Genomic DNA, 21,047 nt, shown 5'->3' with positions numbered 1-21,047 from the left:
TTTATTGAAATAAATTTTTCCTTTGCTACATCGTCCATGTCTGAGATGAAACCTTTTTACATTGTTACGGCAATGACCGCTGTTCTCCCGATATAACATTTCATTTTTGTGATTTCACTGTTCAGAAAAGTACCTCTATTAACATAAACGCTCTACCATCAGTGGTATGATTCTGAACTACACTTACTGATAATGAATAAGTGTCTAATGGAGAGATGTGCTAATGAGGGGATCCTTTTGTTTTACTTGGTCTAGGTATTTGTAGGTATGCAAACTACTTTATATTGAGTAAATCCACACTGTTAGTCACATTAATGTGGCCAGCTGCCAAATGCCTGAATTACCATGTTTTGCAATGCGGACCGCTGCGAGACGTGCAGGAAGAGAGTCGATAAGGTTCTGGAGGAGAAGGTGTGGACAGATTTGTGGAGCCGTACCGACTCCAGTGCCGTGGGCTGCTGCGCGAACAGGCCGATCGAGGTGGTCAGTTGGGTTGTCTTGGGAGTTTGGTGGCCTGCAGAGAACGGCAATATCTTTCTGGTGCTCTTTGAACCACAAACGTACACTGCGATCAGAACGGCACTTGGCATTGTCCTGTTGGTGGAGGAAAAATGAACTGTATGTAATGGTGAACATAGTTCCCAAGGGTAAAGCTGTATATAAGGGTGAACATAGTCCCCTAGGGTAGATGCATACTTGTGCTGATCTAGTGTACCTTCGAGAAAGCCATGTCCGATGGTATATAAAACGTGATTAATCTGGAAAGGCCACCTGTCGACACTCAGTGGATGTGCAGTTGTGATACTGGCGTGCAAATTCCAGCCTTCGTCGCCTGTGAACAGCAGTTAGCATGAGCGCATGAATCAGGCGGCTGCTGCGGCAACGCACGCTGGACTCTCGTTGAGGAGACACTCTCGGTTGTCCCCTAGTTCTTCTGGCCGGCCAGTTGCTCAGCAGTTACAAGTCTATTCACTCGTACTCATCTCCGCTGCCATCGTTCACCCCTTTCAGCTATGGTCCGTGGTGCACCAAATTTCCATCGGCGCCTGTTTTCGATAGCGTTATTTTACCGTGCGCGGTATATTTTAACCACGGCACACGAATAGTTTAAAAACTTAGCTTCCATGCTTGCCTTGAAAGCCAATGAAAATACGCCATTTGGGTGTCAGCTAATCGTTCCGTTTCTGAATTACGACAACGACTGCAAAGGTTTTCCTCCAGCTGTAAGGCTATAAAGCGATCCTTCACTGTTATTACAAATGTCTTTCTTTTGATTTGTATGTCATTCTAGTCATCATATTTCAAGCCATAAATGTCTGACTGCTGAGGTGGTTTTTAAACATAATTTGGTAACGTGTTGATGATGGTAGTTCTGCACGTATTTTGCACAGATATTCAAATAACCTTTTAGTTGTTTTAACGTAACTGTAATTAGCCGTTCCGAACGTATTTCGCTGGTTCTTCCTCACTTGTCAAAATCAAAACTTTGAGTTTGCTGCCCATCTCTCACCATATTGGTGGAACGCCTGTCCCTTCCACACCCTTCTCACTTTATTCCGGCTCACGCTGTTGATTTGTGCTTATTTGTGACAAAACCTTTAATTGCTTTGCTGCAATTTGTCTGCTTTTTCTCCTACACACTCTAGATTTCGACAGAAAGCTTTTCTTTGGAAGCCTGATTGAAACCAGGAATTAGTTTTTATGAATGGTTTTGAGTCATGTGTCCATATAGACTGGGATATCCACACACTCTGTCGGCGTCAGTGCTCATACTACTTATTAGTCAGAAACTCTGACACTATTATCTCATGTATTTTGGAAAGTCAGCCATTTTTGTACTCATGGTGGTTTTTGATACTGATCAGTGACCTTCAGTGTGCATCTGCTTGTTCTGTAAAATGAACGCTTCCTTTTCCCCTAACAGAGCATGTTATTAACAAACATTATGTCATTACTACAGATTTTTCCAAAATTTCCCTCAGCCACGTGCTTATATACGATCACTGTTGATCCTACGCCCGGTTTAGCTGTTCTATTACCCCAAACATTCCGTATGCTCCATAACTTTACAAGTATTACATATTATGTGAGTTTCAGCATTTACAGGTAAGTAGTCATACAGTATATTGACGATAATTGCACAGCCGGCACTGTCGGCAGATCGGCTCTCTTCAAATGCTTACAGAAATGTGTGTCTCTTATTCAGGGATTATTGTTTGTATGCCTCAGTTGTTACAAATTATCTAAATGGCACACACTTGTGCGTAACATGGACGATTTCCTATAAGAGTTTATAATCTGTACATTCCAAAATTCACTTATAGTTTTTTTTATTATGGGTCTAAATATAATCATTCTGTCGGTGAGTATCCATTGCGCTTCTGGAGGTAAACTGCCGCCACGACATAATCTGGAAAAATGGCTGCAAACGACTTGCAAGTTGTGTTGTTCTCGACTGAGTTAGAAAGACAACAACTGGGTTTCGCTTTTCTTAAGTAACCATCTCAGCATTCGCTTTCCTTTATTTAAGGAAATCACAACAGACTTTAACTGAGATGGCTAGAAGATGATTTGAATCCCACATTTACCTCGTGCCTCAGCAAATGCGCCCTCTCCGCCCTCTCGAACAGTCTTCAGCATTTCAACTTTCTGTTAAAGAAGAATAAATAATTATTGCCCCATCAGGAGCTGTGCATATTCTTACAGTACAGTACCATCTTCATAACTAGTTAACTATTCAGCCAATTTTCTACCTTCCCATACGTCTAAGACTTTCCCAAGTACACTTCCTTGCGTTTTTTCTTGGTAGTAACTACTGCATGCAGTGGAAATGTACCGTACAACTGCCTTCATATTGCATTCTCTCCAGCCAACAGCTCCTTCTAAAATTGTTTCAATGTGTCCATGTCACTTCAGTATCTTTTATCCGATCTATGAGATTGTAACCAGCTAGAGATATTAGGAGTGTCATCTCTACCGCCTTAATACTCCTGCTTAGAGTGGCGTTTAGAGTCCAAGTCTCTGACAGATACATTAAAACCGGCACTACCATCATATTATAAAATTTTAGTACTATCTTCTTTTCTGACTTTTTTGAGGAGAATTATAGTACCTACCAACTTGTGGAATTTTGGCATTTTGTATTCTTGATCATTGTGGGTGATATATGAGGCCTCACATCCCAGGTATTTAAAAGTATTTATTTGTTCACGCGGTTTAAGACCAATCATTATTTTCGCTCTTATATGCTCCTTACTAGAGTCCTGCATGACCGAGTTAGCGAGCACGAAATACGAGGTGGGGCGAGCACACCCTAACTGTATAGGCTACCCGCAATAGTTCTTGTGACCGAGCATAGAAGCCGTGACCGAATACGTAGCACATAACTTCAAACACATTACACGTGTTATTATCCGTGTGACAGTGCAGCCAGTACGGGCTTCTCATTTGTGGAGTGTCTCTCTCTGTAATCATGCAGCGCGAGGAAGCCAGTGTAGTAAGACGTAAGATTGAAACCAATGTTTACACATTAAAGAAACGGGAAGGTCTAAAAAGCCAAGTATGGAGTACATTTCTGTTGGTTGTAGATGAAAACAGTGCGTCTACTGGGTACGTATCGTGCATAAACTACTCCACTTTATTGTTTTCCCAGTCGGGAACCACTCATTTAAAGAAACACAGTTGCAAGAAACCTCACAAAGATCGTTTCTTTGGCCGTCCTTCCGTGATCTTAATATGCTTGAAATAAGTGCAAAGCAGGAAATTCTTAGCAATGTGTGACAAATGTGTGCTACGTACGCAGGTACAACATGGAATCATTAACATAATCGTTTTTGCATAGTTAGTGGAAAGTGTATTATAGAGAAACGGGAATGTTGTGACTCGTATAATATTTCATTAACGTAAAACACCTCGTTTTTATGGGAACGGGGGTCGGGTTGTTTGGGGGCAGAGACCAAACAGCGAGGTCATCGGTCTCTTACGGGAACGTTTCGATGATCTCGATATCAGTTCTGTATTACTTGTCTCTTTTGTTTATTATCATAGATCCTTCAAGTACTCTGTCATCACCACCAACAAAGAGAGATCGTTTCAAGGAATGGAGGAACAACAGATCATCCGCAGCAGATGAAGTAGATCTGTACATTTTAATGCAACCCGGAGATGATGATGACATCTTAAAGTGGTGGAGCAGACATGAAACAGATCTGCCAGATTTGGCTGCAGTTGCAAGACGTATTTTACGCATCCCAGCAACAAGCGCACCTAGTGAAATCTGCTTTAGTAAAGCCGGAATGTTACTAACAAATTGACGCAGCCAATTAAATCCGGAACGCGTTAGTGATTTACTGCTGATCAACAATAATTCTGTTTATGTTGAAAACAATTGAAAAGTACGACAAGCTACGTCTATAAATGTTAAATGTTCTTTGTATGCTTTCGTTATGAAGATGGTTGTCTTCTAGATTACAGGGAAAGCAGTTATTTAATGTTTCCTATAAATGAAAGGAAAAATATATCATTTGTTTGGAAATGAGACTCGTCTTCTATCCGCGAATGTATTGAAATATCATTTTACTTTCCAGGTGCTTTATGAATTTAGCTGTGTCACGTACCCGTTCTTGGAAATGTTACTTTTGTATTAAAAGAGAGAGAGAGAGAGAGGCGTTGGATTTGTACAGTACAGTACAGAGCAGCGAACCGGGGCGAGGCGAGGTGAGACGCCGGCGGTGACCGGTCATGCTCGGTTATCCGAGTGTCCAGAATCCGGACAACAGACATGGGGCGAGTACGTGACCGAGCCGAGTCGTGTGGGGCCGGACATGAGCGGCTCGGTCCCCCCGTCAGCAGGCGAGCCGTGACCGGTCAAACACTGAGCGTTGCAGCACTCTACTCCTTACCATTGAATGTCAGTACATCTGCAATCAGGAGTCTATTTACAACTTTATTATTAAGCTTATAATAGTGCACAGCCTTAATATGCCATGTTTTATGACGTCATTTATGTATATATTGTCAACGGCCTTGCCGCAGTGGTAACACCGGTTCCCGTCAGATCACCGAAGTTAAGCGCTGTCGGGCTGGGCTAGCACTTGGATGGGTAACCATCCGGTCTGCCGAGCGCTGTTGGCAAGCGGGGTGCACTCAGCCCTTGTGAGGCAAACTGCAGAGCAACTTGATTGAGAAGCAGCGGCTCCGGTGTCGTAAACTGATATACTGCCGGGAGAGTGGTGTGCTGACTACATGCCCCTCATATCCGCGTGAGCTGAGAATGACACGGCGGCCGGTCAGTACCGTTGGGCCTTCGTGGCCTGTTGGGGAGTTCTATGTATATATTAAATAAAATGAGTAATGAAGGGCACTCTTGTCTCACTGCTTGAGAGCCGTTTCCCGCAAACGAACTTCAGTTTCAAACTTTGATTATATTGTGTACATACATACTTCGAATTACTCTTATTATATGCTGGGGTATACCACTATTTTCTAAAATTTCCCATAATTTAACTCCGAAAGCTTTCTCGTAGTCAGTAAAGTCTACGTACGTTGGGATGATGAAATCTTCCGTGTTGTTCAGTAATTCGACAGACTGGAAAAACACTGTCCAAGAGAATCTTTCCATCTGACGCCCATCTGTTCTTCAGTAAGAAACGTTTGCGAAAGTACCTTTAGTCTGTTATTAGTTTCACATATATCTTGAATTAGAAATTTTAACCCTGGAAACAAATATGGTTCAAATGGCTCTGAGCACTATGGGACTTAACATCTGTGGTCATCAGTCCCCTAGAACTTAGAACTACTTAAACCTAACTAACCTAAGGACATCACACACATCCATGCCCGAGGCAGGATTCGAACCTGCGACCGTAGCGGTCACGCGGTTCCAGACTGAAGCGCCTAGAACCGCACGGCCACACCGGCCGGCCCCTTGAAACACCAACGCATTATCCGTGATGCACATTTCCTAACGGGGGAGGATACTGTTGTTGACTTATATCAATGACAAAATTCCCAACAACATACTGATGCGTAAGTAAGGTCCTGAATCTGGAAATATTGAAGATGAAATTCATTGGGGAAGTTTACAGTTACTGCTAAGACTTAAATTTATGGATAAACTTTAACAGAAAAATGAAAAAAAACATTTATGGAAATTGGTAGACGAATTCATTAAAAGCAATAAATATTTTCGTCAAAAGTTTAAAATATAAAGTAACTAACCAGATTACAATACAATCAAAAGGTGGGCATAAAGTAAACCCCCTTGGTGTTGCGATGGTTAATGAGATTGTTGTAATAGTTACACATTGATAACCATTATACGCATGATATGACGCGAAGACAAATCCTCTATTCTGAAAAATGAGAATGATATCCCGACGGAAAACCATGTTTATCACGGACGATGCGAAATATTCGCATACATTAGGAGGAGCTGTGCCTATATGTTTATGAGCTCTAGACACAGGTATCAGTATCGCTGGTTAGTGAACGTAATGCACCAAAGCGCCCAGACCGGCGATGATTTGCAGCAGCTTAAGATAGCAGGGCGGAGCGCGGGTGGGCTTGACCTTGGTGGAGAGCCGCCGGACACAATGGCGTCCAGGTGGAGAGAGCTACGAGGACGGCCGGCGATAAGAGCAGCGCCGGCCGGCGCTCGCTTTGTCCCGCGCGTCACATAAACCACTCCTCCAATAAGGGCCCAGCCCTCGGGGGCAGTCTCTATCCTTGGCCACCTGTGATGTCAAGATGCCGGCATCCGCACACCTGAAAGGCATACAGGGAAATGACGAAAGAGGAAAAAAAGCTCAAGACTGAACAGTTGTCCCCACTCTTCTTCCAAGGTGAGACCTGACCTCGCTATCCATAGATTTACGCGTGGAAGTCGGGGGCCTCTTGGAAGTTACTGCTGCGAAAACGTTGAGTGACTATGGTTCTGTTCTCGAAAAAAAAAAATATTGAGGTCAAATATCATGACGTAAGATATGGTTTGAATCAGGTGGGCCGGCCGGGGTGGCCGAGCGGTTATGGGCGCTACAGTCTGGAATGGCGGGACCGCTACGGTCGCAGGTTCGAAACCTGCCTCGGGTATGGATGTGTGTGGTGTCCTTATGTTAGTTAGGTTTAAGTAGTTCCAAGTTCTAGGGGACTGATGACCTCAGATGTTAAGTCCCATAGTGCTCAGAGCCATTTGAACCATTTTGAATCAGGTGGAATCGGTAGAACACTCGAAAACAAGAATAATTTGTCCATGGATGTACGATTCCAACTTTACAGTTTCCTAGAAATCGAAGAATTTGTTATTTTATTGTGTTGCAGATGCGATATCATTTTTATGAGAAAAAGTACCTCCACATCTGTATCTTGAGAATGTTCATATTCTATCACACGACTAGTATCGGTAGCACATTACCGACATCCTCAGACACTTTTTACCAAAGGACAGTAACACGATGCCAGTATTTGAAAACTAAACAACTATAAAACAATGAACACATAAAATTATGTACGCTAATGTATTCTTTGAAGTAACCTTCTTTGCTCTAGTCCAGAAATTATAAGCATGTAAAACATAAATGAGCCGTGTGCGGCTCGTGTTCATGCTGTTTATTGCTTGTCATCTTGTCTTTATGGTACTGCCGCCTCGTTTCTTATTCGATTTACTGGCGTCACCAAGTTGCTGGTTTGCTTGCCCGTGAGTGGCAGCAGCAGCGCTTATCGATAAGAGAACTGTCTTATTATCGACCGCTAGTATTTGCGAGTCGTTCTCTGTCGGAATTCAGTTGGGACGGAGCGCCAGTGAGGTGCGGACAGCCAGTACTCGCCGACCTCTGGCGACACACACGTACTGTCCGACGGAAGGAGACTGGAGCGGGAACGACCGTTAGTTGGTCGTTCGGTCAGTCGTCTCATCGGGCGACGTGTATTTGGTCTTTTGACCGTTCCTGGGCCTCGTCAGTTGGTCATCTTGCCGGACGTGGGTCGGTTCCTTCCTCGTGTAGAGATGTCGGGTGCCCAATGGGCAGGTGTTCCCTCTGCATGGATGAGTCCGAGCCAGTGTCTCCAGGTCGCCGTGTCTCCGAGTTCCGAATCAAAGGAGTCTGGATGGAGCTGCAGTAAGCTCCGGAGAGCCATGACTCACCCGACCGTTTCCGACACACATACCTTGAGTAGGGACGACATTAGATGGTCGTTCGGTCCGTCGTCCCATCGGACGACGTGTATTCGGTCGCCGACCGCTTATGGAAACTCTGTGTGGGTCGACTTGTGATTTCTCCTTGTTGTTCCACAGTGATTCGTTTTAGGATGGTCAGGGTTCTTTGCAAGCGTTTACGTGGAACTGTGTGTATTTTCTGTGATTTGCACTCAGCAGTTATGAATGCTGTCTGCGTAGTGGAGCAGGCAGTCGGTCGGTTGGGACAGAGCAGCGAGGAAGCCTCCGCGGCGAGGTCCTAGCGTAGTGTTCCGCAGTGTGTTTTTCCCCGCCGTGTTGATGCTGTCCGGTACCGCGTGTAGTTCGACAGCCTTTGCTGTTTTTCATGTTTTTGAGTGGTTATTGTGCCTTGGATATTTTTAGACGCCAATTTTGAAAACGGGGTGCTGCTGGTATCTTCGTCGTCGGCTGATGTTTTCCGTTGCCGTGCCGTTGGTCGGCGGAAGGGTATTGATTAGATTGTTGGTCGGTCCTTCAGCCGTCCTTGGGTCGGGTTGCCATCCGATTATTTAGTCTTATTCTTGGGTGCCTGATCTCCAAGAACTGAAAAGGCCCCCCTGTCGAAACCCTTGATAATTATGTACCCTCAAATAACCAAATATTAAGTTCACTATTACACCCTATTACACATAACCGCGAGAAAAAAAATCTAAAATACGAAAGTCACGCAGTATGTTCCTCAGAAAAGTGTGTCTTATGAGTAGCTTCTAGACCATTGTACCCCTATCTTTTTAACTTCCTACGCACATTTTGCTGTAGCACTTTGGCACTCAGGAGTGATTGCTTCCTCAGTCCACACATTGATGAGCCAAAACATTATGAGGACCGTCCTAGTAGCTTGTTTGTCCGTAGTTGGAGCAAAATGCGTCACTAATTCTGCGTATAAGGCATCCGAGAGTTGGTAAGTTTGTGGGGGTATGTAGCACTAGCTGCCTACACACAGATCATGTAATTTGCCTAAATAACGCGCCGCTGATTTGAGTACGCGGTAACGCCTCCAGATAGCGACTAGATGAGTTTCTTACGATTTGCAGCGGGCGAATTTCGTCACCGAGACAAAACCGGCTCACTAAATGGCTCCTCAAACCGCTGTGGCACCATTCTGGCTCAAGAGACACGGACAGTTATACTGCTAAGTGATGACATCGCCGTCGGGAAAGATATCAAGCATGAACGAATGCAGGTGGTTCACAGCTGTCAGCGTGTCTTCGATTACTACCACAGGTCCGACAGAAGCGCAGGAGATTATCTGCCATAGCTAATACTTCTCCCATCAGCCCGCGTCCGTGACCCGCTGCGCTTTTCGACGACGGTGTTTATGGAGATGACCATGGACCTAGTATAGCATTCACCCGAACAGCCGAGACTGATCGACGGTCGAATCCCGGTGGTTCCGTGCCCACTGCAATCGAAATTGACCATGTCGTTGGGTCAACATGTGAACATGGAGGGATTCTCCTACGGAGCCCTATATTCAACAATGTACGATGAACAATGTGCTCCGTACCACTTGTCCGTGCACCAGCATTATGCTCTTTCGGGAGAGATGCTACAGATCACCCACTATCTAACACACTTTAGAGAGGAGGTAAGCCTCCGACCCCCACGTTCTGTGAAGAGCCGTGGACGTCCAACCATTGAGCGCCTAGTGGTAGTTCCACTGTCCTACCTCTGCCCTTAAATGCTCACGACAGTAGCACGTGAACATTCGACCACCTTCGCCGTTTTCGAGATACTTGTTCACAGGCGCTATGTAATAATATTCTGCATGTCCAAAGGAACATTACATCATTTTTCTTAACAGTTCAAGCACTGCAGAATCGCTTTCAGAATGGAATTCAGTAGTCATTCTTACAATTATTCTTATTCCAGTTTACCAATTTTTACAGATTAGTCTTTCATCTATAAAGATCTACTACGTTTGGAATATTGTAAATCATTAGAATAACAAATCGACTATGTATAGCCCTATAAATGAGATTCATACACGGTATTGTAAATTGTCATCTATGTTTATTATTATCACATAAAATATAGACATTTTTGGACGAATCATGGTATTATGCTTCTGTGAAAAAGGTATTGACATCCAATAAAACACTATTAGCTAAGTTTTCGTAAGACAATGAAGTGGGGATTCAGATAGCAATGCCAAGAAATAATTATCTGAGTGTGAAGGACAAATTATCGACGCACTTCTTCCTTTAATTACTTTTATTTTCTCAATGAAATGTAACTAAATTAAATAATCTGGAATACTATATAGAAATATTCTACTGCGTGAGGACGCCAGAGAAGACCGTGCTGTCACGGATTATGAATGGCAGTATGAATGGCGGTACGTCTTTTTAAACAGCTCTACATATTTTTATTCGGTAATAAATTCCTCTCTTCAATATATGTTTCGAAATGTGTCGCAGCGAATCATTGAAGTACACATGACGTTATTAGACCTATAACAAAAAAAATTCTCTGGTTTAATGTACTAGCAGACATCACAGGTATTCGGGATAACATTTCTCCTACATTTCTCGGAAGTTGCACTGATCAGTTGGAAACCCAGGGAAAGTGAAAACTTATGACGTGTGTGCAGCTGTGTGATTTTTACATTTCCTTCGCTGGTGTACGTTGTACTCATACAAAATTACAACTGAAGGCAGTTGATTGAATGAGCAGTCTGTATTTTTCATGTGTTTCCATTTGCGTGCTACAAACTTCTTGAGTACTATGGACTTCAGCAAGTGAACGAGTTAATTTACTTAATGTGCCTAGTACAGAAAGTCAGAGTCAGTTTTAAGCTACGTTACTTGAATGGTACACTGTGATACGTTTCTGAATAGGGCATGAGTTACGGAAGTGTATTACCGAATACAAAAATACAGGATGCTCTTTAAAAAATATGCACTGTTGTTCATATCTTCGTAACGAACGAATTTAAAAGAAAGCACGGTTAATGTCCCACTGGTAGCAAACAACAATTGTTTGATACGTTTGTCATTTTGCTTGCTGTTGGGGTACTTAAGATAAATGGAACACCCAGTATATGTTACCATTTTGTCTAAATATCTATTATTGTTACTGTCATATTATATATTATTTTACTTTTAGAAGAGAGCGACCATTAGGTAGACGAATATTTACATCAGTCTAATAATTACAGCTATTACGGGTCGTATGTTTTATGGTTGGTTACTACCTCCAAGTATGTGTGGTAAGAACAAGTGTGGACGGACCTGTGGGCGCTAGACGGTTGGTCTATACTGACAGGCGTAGTCCGCTTGGTGGTGCAGTTACGACCATCAGATCGTAAAGTTTGTGACGTGTCTGTGGGGAGACTGTTCGATGAGGAGACAAAACAACCAACATACTGATGTGCTTACATATTATGGCACCACATATAAAAATGCCTGCGCATATAACCTTTACATCCTATATATTTTAAAACACGGAACATGGAATAAGAATCATTTTGAGCACAACACTAACAGAAAATTGTATTATTATTTGACGTGATAACCGTGAGTACTTAAGAGCGAGGGATAAGCAATGGCAGAAATTATGAATGGCTCCACTCGCGGAGCCTCGCCGCCTGTTTGGTAATTCGGGCGAAGGATGGTTTCCGTGGGCGGGTGGCAGCTACAATTAGTTCCCGGCAGCAGCTATGAAGACGCCGCTGGCCCATTAGCGGCGCGGCGCCCCTGGCATTCATCCGTCTGCGGCGCGACGTTTGCCGGCTTCATTTGCCTAACAGATTGCGTTACACCGGCTTCCGCCAACTTCTCGCCGCTCCAACTCTTGCGAGCTGCTGCTCCCTGCACCTGAGGGCCTAGTCTTAGCCCGCAGCTAACGTATTTCACACGCTTCCACACGGTCGTGGTGAAGCATAATTTCATCTCAATTCGAACTATATAAACATTTAAATAAATCATTAAGTGGGTGTTGAATTTTGTCTCTCTTGTAATTATACGATCTGCAGAACTAGCCAATGGAAAATGAAGCGTACAGAACGAAATTTTCATCATAATCTTCTTCAGGCGGTTAGTGTTTTCATTTACTTCTTTCATTAGTTGTTATAACTTTCGCCCCACGGTAGTTGGGAATACACTGTTGCCCATTAAAATTGCAACACCGAAAAAAAGGCAGCACGTAACAAACGTCAAATTTGCATGAGATAAAACCACAGGCTCGGATATGAAAAAAATTGACCGAGCGGTTCTAGGTGCTTCAGTCCGGAACCGCGCGACTGCTACGGTCGCAGGTTCGAATTCTGCCTCGGCCACGGCTGTGTGTGATGTCCTTAGTTTAGTTAGGTTTAAATAGTTCTAAGTTTTAGGGGACTGATGACCTCAGATGTCCAGTCCCATAGTGCCCAGAGCCATTTGAACCATTTTGAAAAAGATTAGATTTTCTGAACAACTGCACTAACTAGGTTGAAGTAATATACACTGAGGCCACGAAAGTTACGGGAAATCTTTAATATCGTGTCAGACGTCCTTGTGCTCGGTGTAGTGCAGCAATTCGATGTAGCACGGACTCAACAAGTGTTTGAAATTCTCCTGTAGAAATATTGAGCCATGCTGCCTCTGTAGCCGTCCAGTGCAGTTTTCCATGACCGAACTAACATCTCAATTATGTTCCATAAATGTTCGATGGGATTCAAGTCAGGCGTACTGGGTGGACAAATCATTCGTCTGAATTGTTCAGACTGTTCCTTAAACCAATCGCGAACAATTTTGGCCTGGTGACATGGCGCATTGTCATTCACAAAAATTCCGTCGTAGTTTGGGAACATGAATGGTTGCAATTTGTCTCCAGGTAGCCGTTTCCAGTCAATGATCGGTTCAGCTGGACCAGAGGACCCCGTCTCCACTATGGGGATACCACCAGGTTGCACATTGCCTTGTTGACAATTGGAGTCCATGGCTTCGTGGGATCTGCACGACACTACAATCCTATCATCAGCTGTTATCAACTGAAATCGGGACACGTCTCACCAGGCCACAGGTTTCCAATCGTAAGTATCGAAACGATGTGGTCACGTTCCCAGGAGAGGCTGCCTCGGGCACGGATGTGTGTGATGTACTTAGGTTAGTTAGGTTTAAGTAGTTCTAAGTCTTGGGGACTGATAACCTTAGATGTCAAGTCCCATTGTACTTAGAGCCATTTGAACCATTTGAGCCAGGAGAGGCGCTGCAGCTGATGTTGTACCATTAGAAAACGCACTCGCGTCGGTTGTCTGCTGCCATAGCCCATTAACGCTAACTTTCGGATACGTTCCTCGTACGTCCCACATTGATTTCTGCGGTTATTGCATGCAATGCTGCTTGTTTTTTAGCGCTGACAATTCTACCCAAACTCAGCTGGTCTCGGTCGTTGAGTGAAGCCTGTTGGCCACTGCGTTGTCCGTGGTGAGAGGTGTTGCCTGAAATGTGGTATTCCAGCCACGCCATGGATATCGGAATATTGAATACCTCAGCGATTTTCGAAATGGAATGTCCCATGCGTCTAGCTATAACTACAATCCCTTGTTCAAAATCTGTTATTGTCGGTCGTGTTGGAAATCTTTTCGCATGAATCACCCGTGTACAAGTGACAGCTACGTCAATGCACTGCCCTCTTGCACCTTGTGAACGGGTACAGCCATCCGTATGTGGGCCTATCACTGTCCTGTGACATTTTGACACTGTAGTGTACATTCTGCATACAAAGAGATTTCAAACAGTGAATTTATCGTTTAGACGATGAAACTGAATGTTGTTTGTTTCTGAGAAGATCGTGTTAGAAGCTGCGCTTCGACTGGCATAGATTTGAACCAGCATTGAATGATTTACCCACTTCAACCAAATTCAGATACGCTTGATGGAATGGACCAATACTCAGTATATTAATTTCACAACCTTTACGTCGCTGGCGACCACTTTCTGCTATCTTTCGGGCAGCATTCGAATCACGCGGCGGAAGAAATGGGCGTCCATTCAGGTGATCCATGAATCGATCCCGTTTTAGATTTGTTCATGTGACCGGCGTTGCTGCTCAGCCTAGCCACGTCCCATGCATCGGAAAAAGCGGTAGTCAGAAGTATCAGTGTCTAGAGAATACGACGGGTGGGGTGGGACGTTGCGTTTCAACCTTTCCACTTGTGTTTTGACTTTTGTAACATGTGTTCGAGTATTGTAATTCTACAAAATCAGCTTTTCGTGTCTATCGCTATATTGCGGTCGTTTATCTTTCAGCGCTCGACTCAAATGTGTAAACTGCTTTCGATAACAATCTCCTGCGACTGTTTCTGTCGGTTTCTGTAGCTTCTAAATCCTTCTCTCTTGCTCCTTCATGTCGGTCTTCGAAGTTAAAAATCACCGTTCTTGAAGCGTTGAAACCATCCTCTGCACGTCTTTTTCTAATAGGCGCATCGCCATACTTCTTACCCAGCCTTTTATGAGTTTCAGCTGCAGATTTGTACACAAGCAGATAATTAAAACTTCCCGCAAATGACGTGAAATGGGCTGGTAAGTTGACATATTCACTCGAGAATAGCTTTATCATTCAGTCACAAATCGACTAATACTTTGACAGCGCTATGTTTACAGATGCCTAGCATTATTGTATGAGAGTTACAAACTATTACGTGTACCACCACTTGCGGCTACTGCCCTCTGTTCCAAAACGTGGGAAGCAAAGTTGTAGACCTAATATTGAGGTATCCTATTTACATGCTGTGTACGCACAATAAGCAGAATATAGTTATTTGCTATCCTCTCCGGAGTTGCCCAATAGTATAAGAGCTTCTGCGAGGTATCGTCTTCGTATCTCTAGCCCCCCTATATTGTACAAACACACAAAATGAAATTTCATTATTTACTGTGGCTCCTAGGTTGCAGTTTAGCGGTCAGTAATATTTCTGAATAAGAGATATTTGTTAACAGCGAAAATATTCAATGTTAGGAAGTTTTTCTGAAAGAATTTGTGGAGTATAGCAGCGTAGACAAGTGAAACATGGACGATGAACAGTTTAGACGAGAAGAGAACATAAGCTTCTGAAATGTGGTGCTAGAGAATAATACTGAAGATTAGATGTGCAGAGCGCATGACTAATGAGAAGGTAATGAATAAAATTGGGGAGAAAAGAAATTTTCGGCGAAAACTGCCTAGTAGAAGGGATGGGTTGATAAGACATGTTCTGAGACAACAATTGATCACCAGATTAGCACTGAAGGGAAGTTTGGGGGGGGGGGGGAGGGGTAAAAATGGTAGACGGAGATAAAGCAGTTTCAGTAAGATGTAGGTTGCAGTAGTTAATCGGAGGTGAAGAGGCTTGCACAGGATAGAGTAGCATGGAGAACTGCATCAAATCAGTCTCCAGATTGAAGACCACATCGAAAATAATGTAGCATATTCCGTCACGTTTCTCTTGCCGTCTCCTCAGCAACTTTGTCTTTAGCAGGTGGTTGTTCCATTTGAGATTTTTCTTTTTCTTAGTACGTATTACCACGATTTTTTTATGTTTACGAACGCGTTCTCAAAAGTGATACCCCGAATTTTTTATGTGAGAACTCATTAAGCTTTTAAATAAAACTAACGTTATTAACAATCTACATATTTATTCTTCATGCATAATTTGCAACCCTCTGCCACTAGGGCCCCAGGAATCGTGGCGTGTAACATGGTGGTGTACAACGTAATTGTGTCGGATCCTGACAAACAGTGCGCTGTAATCGAGATTCGAATTCGAAGAGTTCATCCACACATGGAGCATCCTCTCTTTCAGCATGACAATCCGAGACCACATACGAGCGCTGTAATAGTCCGACGCCTTGGATACACTGTCCTCGCTCATTCTGCACACAGTCCCGACTTCGCCCCGTACAATTTTCGTCTGTATCGAGTACATAAAGAGTAACTTGGAGCACTTCACTTTTCCAGTGGTTAAGTGGTGCAAGCAGAGGTGAAGTTGTGGCTCCGTCAACAAAGTCAAATATTCTACTGTGACAGTATCAACAAACAAGTCTCTCTAGTTGAGAGAAATGCATTCATCGTCAGGGTTACTCTGTTGAGAAATAGTGCAGAAATGAAAATAAAGGTGGATAATGTTACTGACGTTTGCTTTATTTAAAAAAAAACTGTAAGAGTTTTCACTTAAAATATTCAGAGGTATTAGTTTTCAGCACGCCCTCGTATATACACTTTTCTGCAAAGCTTAAGTAACGTAACATACACTCCTGGAAATTGAAATAAGAACACCGTGAATTCATTGTCCCAGGAAGGGGAAACTTTATTGACACATTCCTGGGGTCAGATGCATCACATGATCACACTGACAGAACCACAGGCACATAGACACAGGCAACAGAGCATGCACCATGTCGGCACTAGTACAGTGTATATCCACCTTTCGCAGCAATGCACGCTGCTATTCTCCCATGGAGACGATCGTAGAGATGCTGGATGTAGTCCTGTGGAACGGCTTGCCATGCCATTTCCACCTGGCGCCTCAGTTGGACCAGCGTTCGTGCTGGACGTGCAGACCGCGTGAGACGACGCTTCATCCAGTCCCAAACATGCTCAATGGGGGACAGATCCGGAGATCTTGCTGGCCAGGGTAGTTGACTTACACCTTCTAGAGCACGTTGGGTGGCACGGGATACATGCGGACGTGCATTGTCCTGTTGGAACAGCAAGTTCCCTTGCCGGTATAGGAATGGTAGAACGATGGGTTCGATGACGGTTTGGATGTACCGTGCACTATTCAGTGTCCCCTCGACGATCACCAGTGGTGTACGGCCAGTGTAGGAGATCGCTCCCCACACCATGATGCCGGGTGTTGGCCCTGTGTGCCTCGGTCGTATGCAGTCCTGATTGTGGCGCTCACCTGCACGGCGCCAAACACGCATACGACCATCATTGGCACCAAGGCAGAAGCGACTCTCATCGCTGAAGACGACACGTCTCCATTCGTCCCTCCATTCACGCCTGTCGCGACACCACTGGAGGCGGGCTGCACGATGTTGGGGCGTGAGCGGAAGACGGCCTAACGGTGTGCGGGACCGTAGCCCAGCTTCATGGAGACGGTTGCGAATGGTCCCCGCCGATACCCCAGGAGCAACAGTGTCCCTAATTTGCTGGGAAGTGGCGGTGCGGTCCCCTACGGCACTGCGTAGGATCCTACGGTCTTGGCGTGCATCCGTGCGTCGCTGCGGTCCGGTCCCAGGTCGACGGGCACGTGCACCTTCCGCCGACCACTGGCGACAACATCGATGTACTGTGGCGACCTCACGCCCCACGTGTTGAGCAATTCGGCGGTACGTCCACCCGGCCTCCCGCATGCCCACTATACGCCCTCGCTCAAAGTCCGTCAACTGCACATACGGTTCACGTCCACGCTGTCGCGGCATGCTACCAGTGTTAAAGACTGCGATGGAGCTCCGTATGCCACGGCAAACTGGCTGACACTGACGGCGGCGGTGAACAAATGCTGCGCAGCTAGCGCCATTCGACGGCCAACACCGCGGTTCCTGGTGTGTCCGCTGTGCCGTGCGTGTGATCATTGCTTGTACAGCCCTCTCGCAGTGTCCGGAGCAAGTATGGTGGGTCTGACACACCGGTGTCAATGTGTTCTTTTTTCCATTTCCAGGAGTGTATTAACCACTCGACGGGAAATGAAAGAAAATGTGGGATCATGTTTCCAAAGGTCTCCCAGTCGTACACAGAAAGCTGTGCGTCCTGAGGCGTGGCACCATGACTGTAGCGCCAAATGCACCTGGTCCGACAACAGGAGGCAGTTGAAGGAACGGAAAAAGACAGTGTGTGTATGAAAGCAAGTAGTTGCTGTGTACTGTGGTGATGTTCTCCATTATAACATTATACGAACATAACGCTTGGCTCACTTTAGACGGAGAAAACCATCGGGAAACTGGAAGAAGAAAGAAGTGAGACGACTGTAGCCCAAGAGTTTGTTATCGCTCACAGGCAGTGGTGACTGTTCAGTAAGAGCACAACTTTTGAGACCTTGCGGATTTATTATTTATTTTTCTTTGAATGCTGTTAAAAGTAATATAGATGCTGCAGTATGAAAGATACGGCACTTAAATCTACCGTGCTGCTGCTCATCTTGACTCCTTGAAACTTGGCATCAGGGTCGCGAGCACACTTTCAGTTGTGCACGTTTTCAGGAGCTTCTGCGCATGGGCAACTTGCGTGGCGTAATTGACTTACAGGCCAAACAGACACGAACTTGATAAACGATGTGCACGGTTCACGGCGTGCACTGCTAGTCCTAACGAATCAATTACAAGTTTACATCAATGCCATGAGGTAGAAGCACACTGCAGTAGACTTATCCACATTCGCTTGGCATAAATCCCGCTGGGCGGTAACACACTCCACAGTAATCCATTTGAGACCGTGAGGACCATAACACATATCATCGTCGATTGTAAGACTGTAGCAATGATTGATGCTTCTGACATATTTCTGTTTATGGTGCATCAGGCCCACGTTGAACGTATATCTGAACACTCATGGTAAGCTGTCTCACTGGTTTAGCTGATATCCACTTAAATATGGTGATCGAAGGTGGTGTGCTTTTGGTCTCATTTGTGTTCTAGTCCAGCGAACTTGTAGGTAGATAGTACTACTTGAATTTAATACTTTCTGCAAATGGCAGTTTGTGTTTGGAGTTGGTCGTTAACTGTGGAGGAGCCGGATTTCCTGTGCAGTATCAACATGAACTCTGTTGAACCTGTATTAAGCGCTAACAGGAAAGGTTAGCCGCATAGGAAGTATGGCCTCCCAGACCAGATCCGTTGTGTAAGAAAGTGACGAAATCAAATAAGCGTGATTACAAACGAACATTTAACAAATAAGTATATAACAAGCGTAAGGACTGTGGGTGGAACGTAACAACGCCCGATTTTCTGCTTGGAAGTTAATTCGTTAACTAATTCATGTGTTTTGGATGTTGTACATTTGTACGAAAAAATGAAAAAGCTCGAATACTCTGACTTTCACAGAAACACGAAACGGAGTACTGAAAGTTTATACATTATTTCGTTCTTGCCATAAACTGTGCCCAGTATGTACAAGACAACAAAATTTCACAAAGACAATTCTTCCTTTTTTCAGACAAGTTATATATTATTATTGTTGTTGTTGTTATTCATAGCGGCTAAAATTGTATAAATATGTTGAAAAGCATAAATGCTACACAGCAAATGCTATTAACTTCGCACTCGTATTTATCTGACTTTAAAAATTTGTGAACACCCAGAACGTATACCTACGAGCCGTCACTGCTCACAGGATTGTATTATTCGCACAAGGAGTGTTCCTTACCACAGGCACGGCTACAGCATTAGACGATCGCTACATTATGCAAGAGCCCTTAAGGGACAGAACGTCAAATAGAGAGTGCAGTTGCAACCACATTCAACAGGACTGCAAGCCACGCAATTTCACTCATCACAGAGGCACCGCGACTGCATGGAAATTGTCTCTGCACCCGAAGACCAGAACCACGTATTGGGTGTACAGTTTGCGATAGTTCCAAGGGCTTAGGGACTGGAGCAACGAGCAGTGCATCGCATGTTCTTCTCGGGTGACAGCAGATTTAGTCACTGATTCTGCACGTAGCATACCCTCTAATGGCGAGAGGTGGGTACGCGCACTGCACATACGAACATAGTCGAACATCAGTGCGGCTCTCGCAGCCGAGCGAAGCAGACGTGCGGTGTGTGCTCTCCGCTGTCAGAGAGAGCCCGCGCGCCTTGTTTACTTTCTTCGGCCGACACTAACGTGACGCCGTAGCGCTACAAGACCATGGCAAACCAATACAGAAGATCAACCTTGAAATTCACATTTCGGAACGACTTTACCCGACCAAAGGCGCTCGAAGTCGAACGCTTTTTAAAAGAGGAAGCCAAGATCCCGGCTGCCGACATTGTCGGCATTCACTTTTCGATCGTCAGTAGCACGGTCTATGTAAAGCTCATCAACGAAACTACATGCGACAAGGTGCTTCGTGAGATGAAACAAGAACTCCGCTTCTGCCACGCAGACGGCAATGTTGGCAACGTCGAGGTCGGCCATGCCGCAATGGGACTGCGGACTATCCGCATATTCGAACTTCCATTTGAACTCCCGGCGGCAGAAGTTGTAGCGGCGCTCCGCCCCTACGGCACGGTACACGAACACGTGGCTGACAAATGGACCCAGTTTAAGACGTATCCAGTACTCAATGGAGTACGCCAAGTGCGCATAGATCTCCAACGACACGTGCCATCCTATCTACAGATAGGAGGATGCCGGGCCATAGTTATTTATGACGGCCAGCCGAAGACGTGTTCCGGATGCGGCAAAGAAGGACACCTTCGTTCCGAGTGCCTCCAGCGTCGGATCACACAACTCCCACCGAAGGACGTTGCACCACCAGCGGCGAAGACTATTCTACCCGTGACTTACGCAGCGGCGCTCACGACGTTCTCCACACAACAGACACGGCCGACCGCTTCAGCGGTACAAGAATCACTTTCCACGGACAAAAACTTGGATGATCCGCCTACCTGGCCAGTGGTGGAAACTAGTACTACGACTCTGGAGCTACCGAACGCGACAGACATTGACGCCGGCAAGATGGCAATTGATTCCCTTATTGTACCGACCGAAGCGTTTGTTCCGGCGGAACGTGAGTCAGTGCCGTCTTCTGACAATGAAGGTCATGTACGGAAACAGCGATCACCGAAACGCCGAAAGCGCCGTCGTCGGACCGTGTCGGAACACAGCGGTTCGCATTCGGCCGGGGAAGAACAACTGAACACTCAAGACGCCAGCCGCGAAGCTGAGG

General features: G+C 45.0%; 1 pseudogene; it reads left to right on the top strand.

Annotated features, from left to right (window-relative positions):
* Nucleotides 1–5,015: 5,015 nt before the first annotated feature.
* On the top strand, nt 5,016–5,133 carry LOC126177305 (5S ribosomal RNA; annotated as a pseudogene).
* The last annotated feature ends 15,914 nt before the right edge of the window (nt 5,134–21,047 follow it).

The sequence above is a fragment of the Schistocerca cancellata genome, chromosome 3 (genome assembly GCF_023864275.1).
Source record: "Schistocerca cancellata isolate TAMUIC-IGC-003103 chromosome 3, iqSchCanc2.1, whole genome shotgun sequence".
NCBI lineage: Eukaryota > Metazoa > Arthropoda > Insecta > Orthoptera > Acrididae > Schistocerca > Schistocerca cancellata.
Note: the sequence above shows the minus strand (reverse complement) of the source record. Positions and strands in the feature narration are given on the sequence as shown.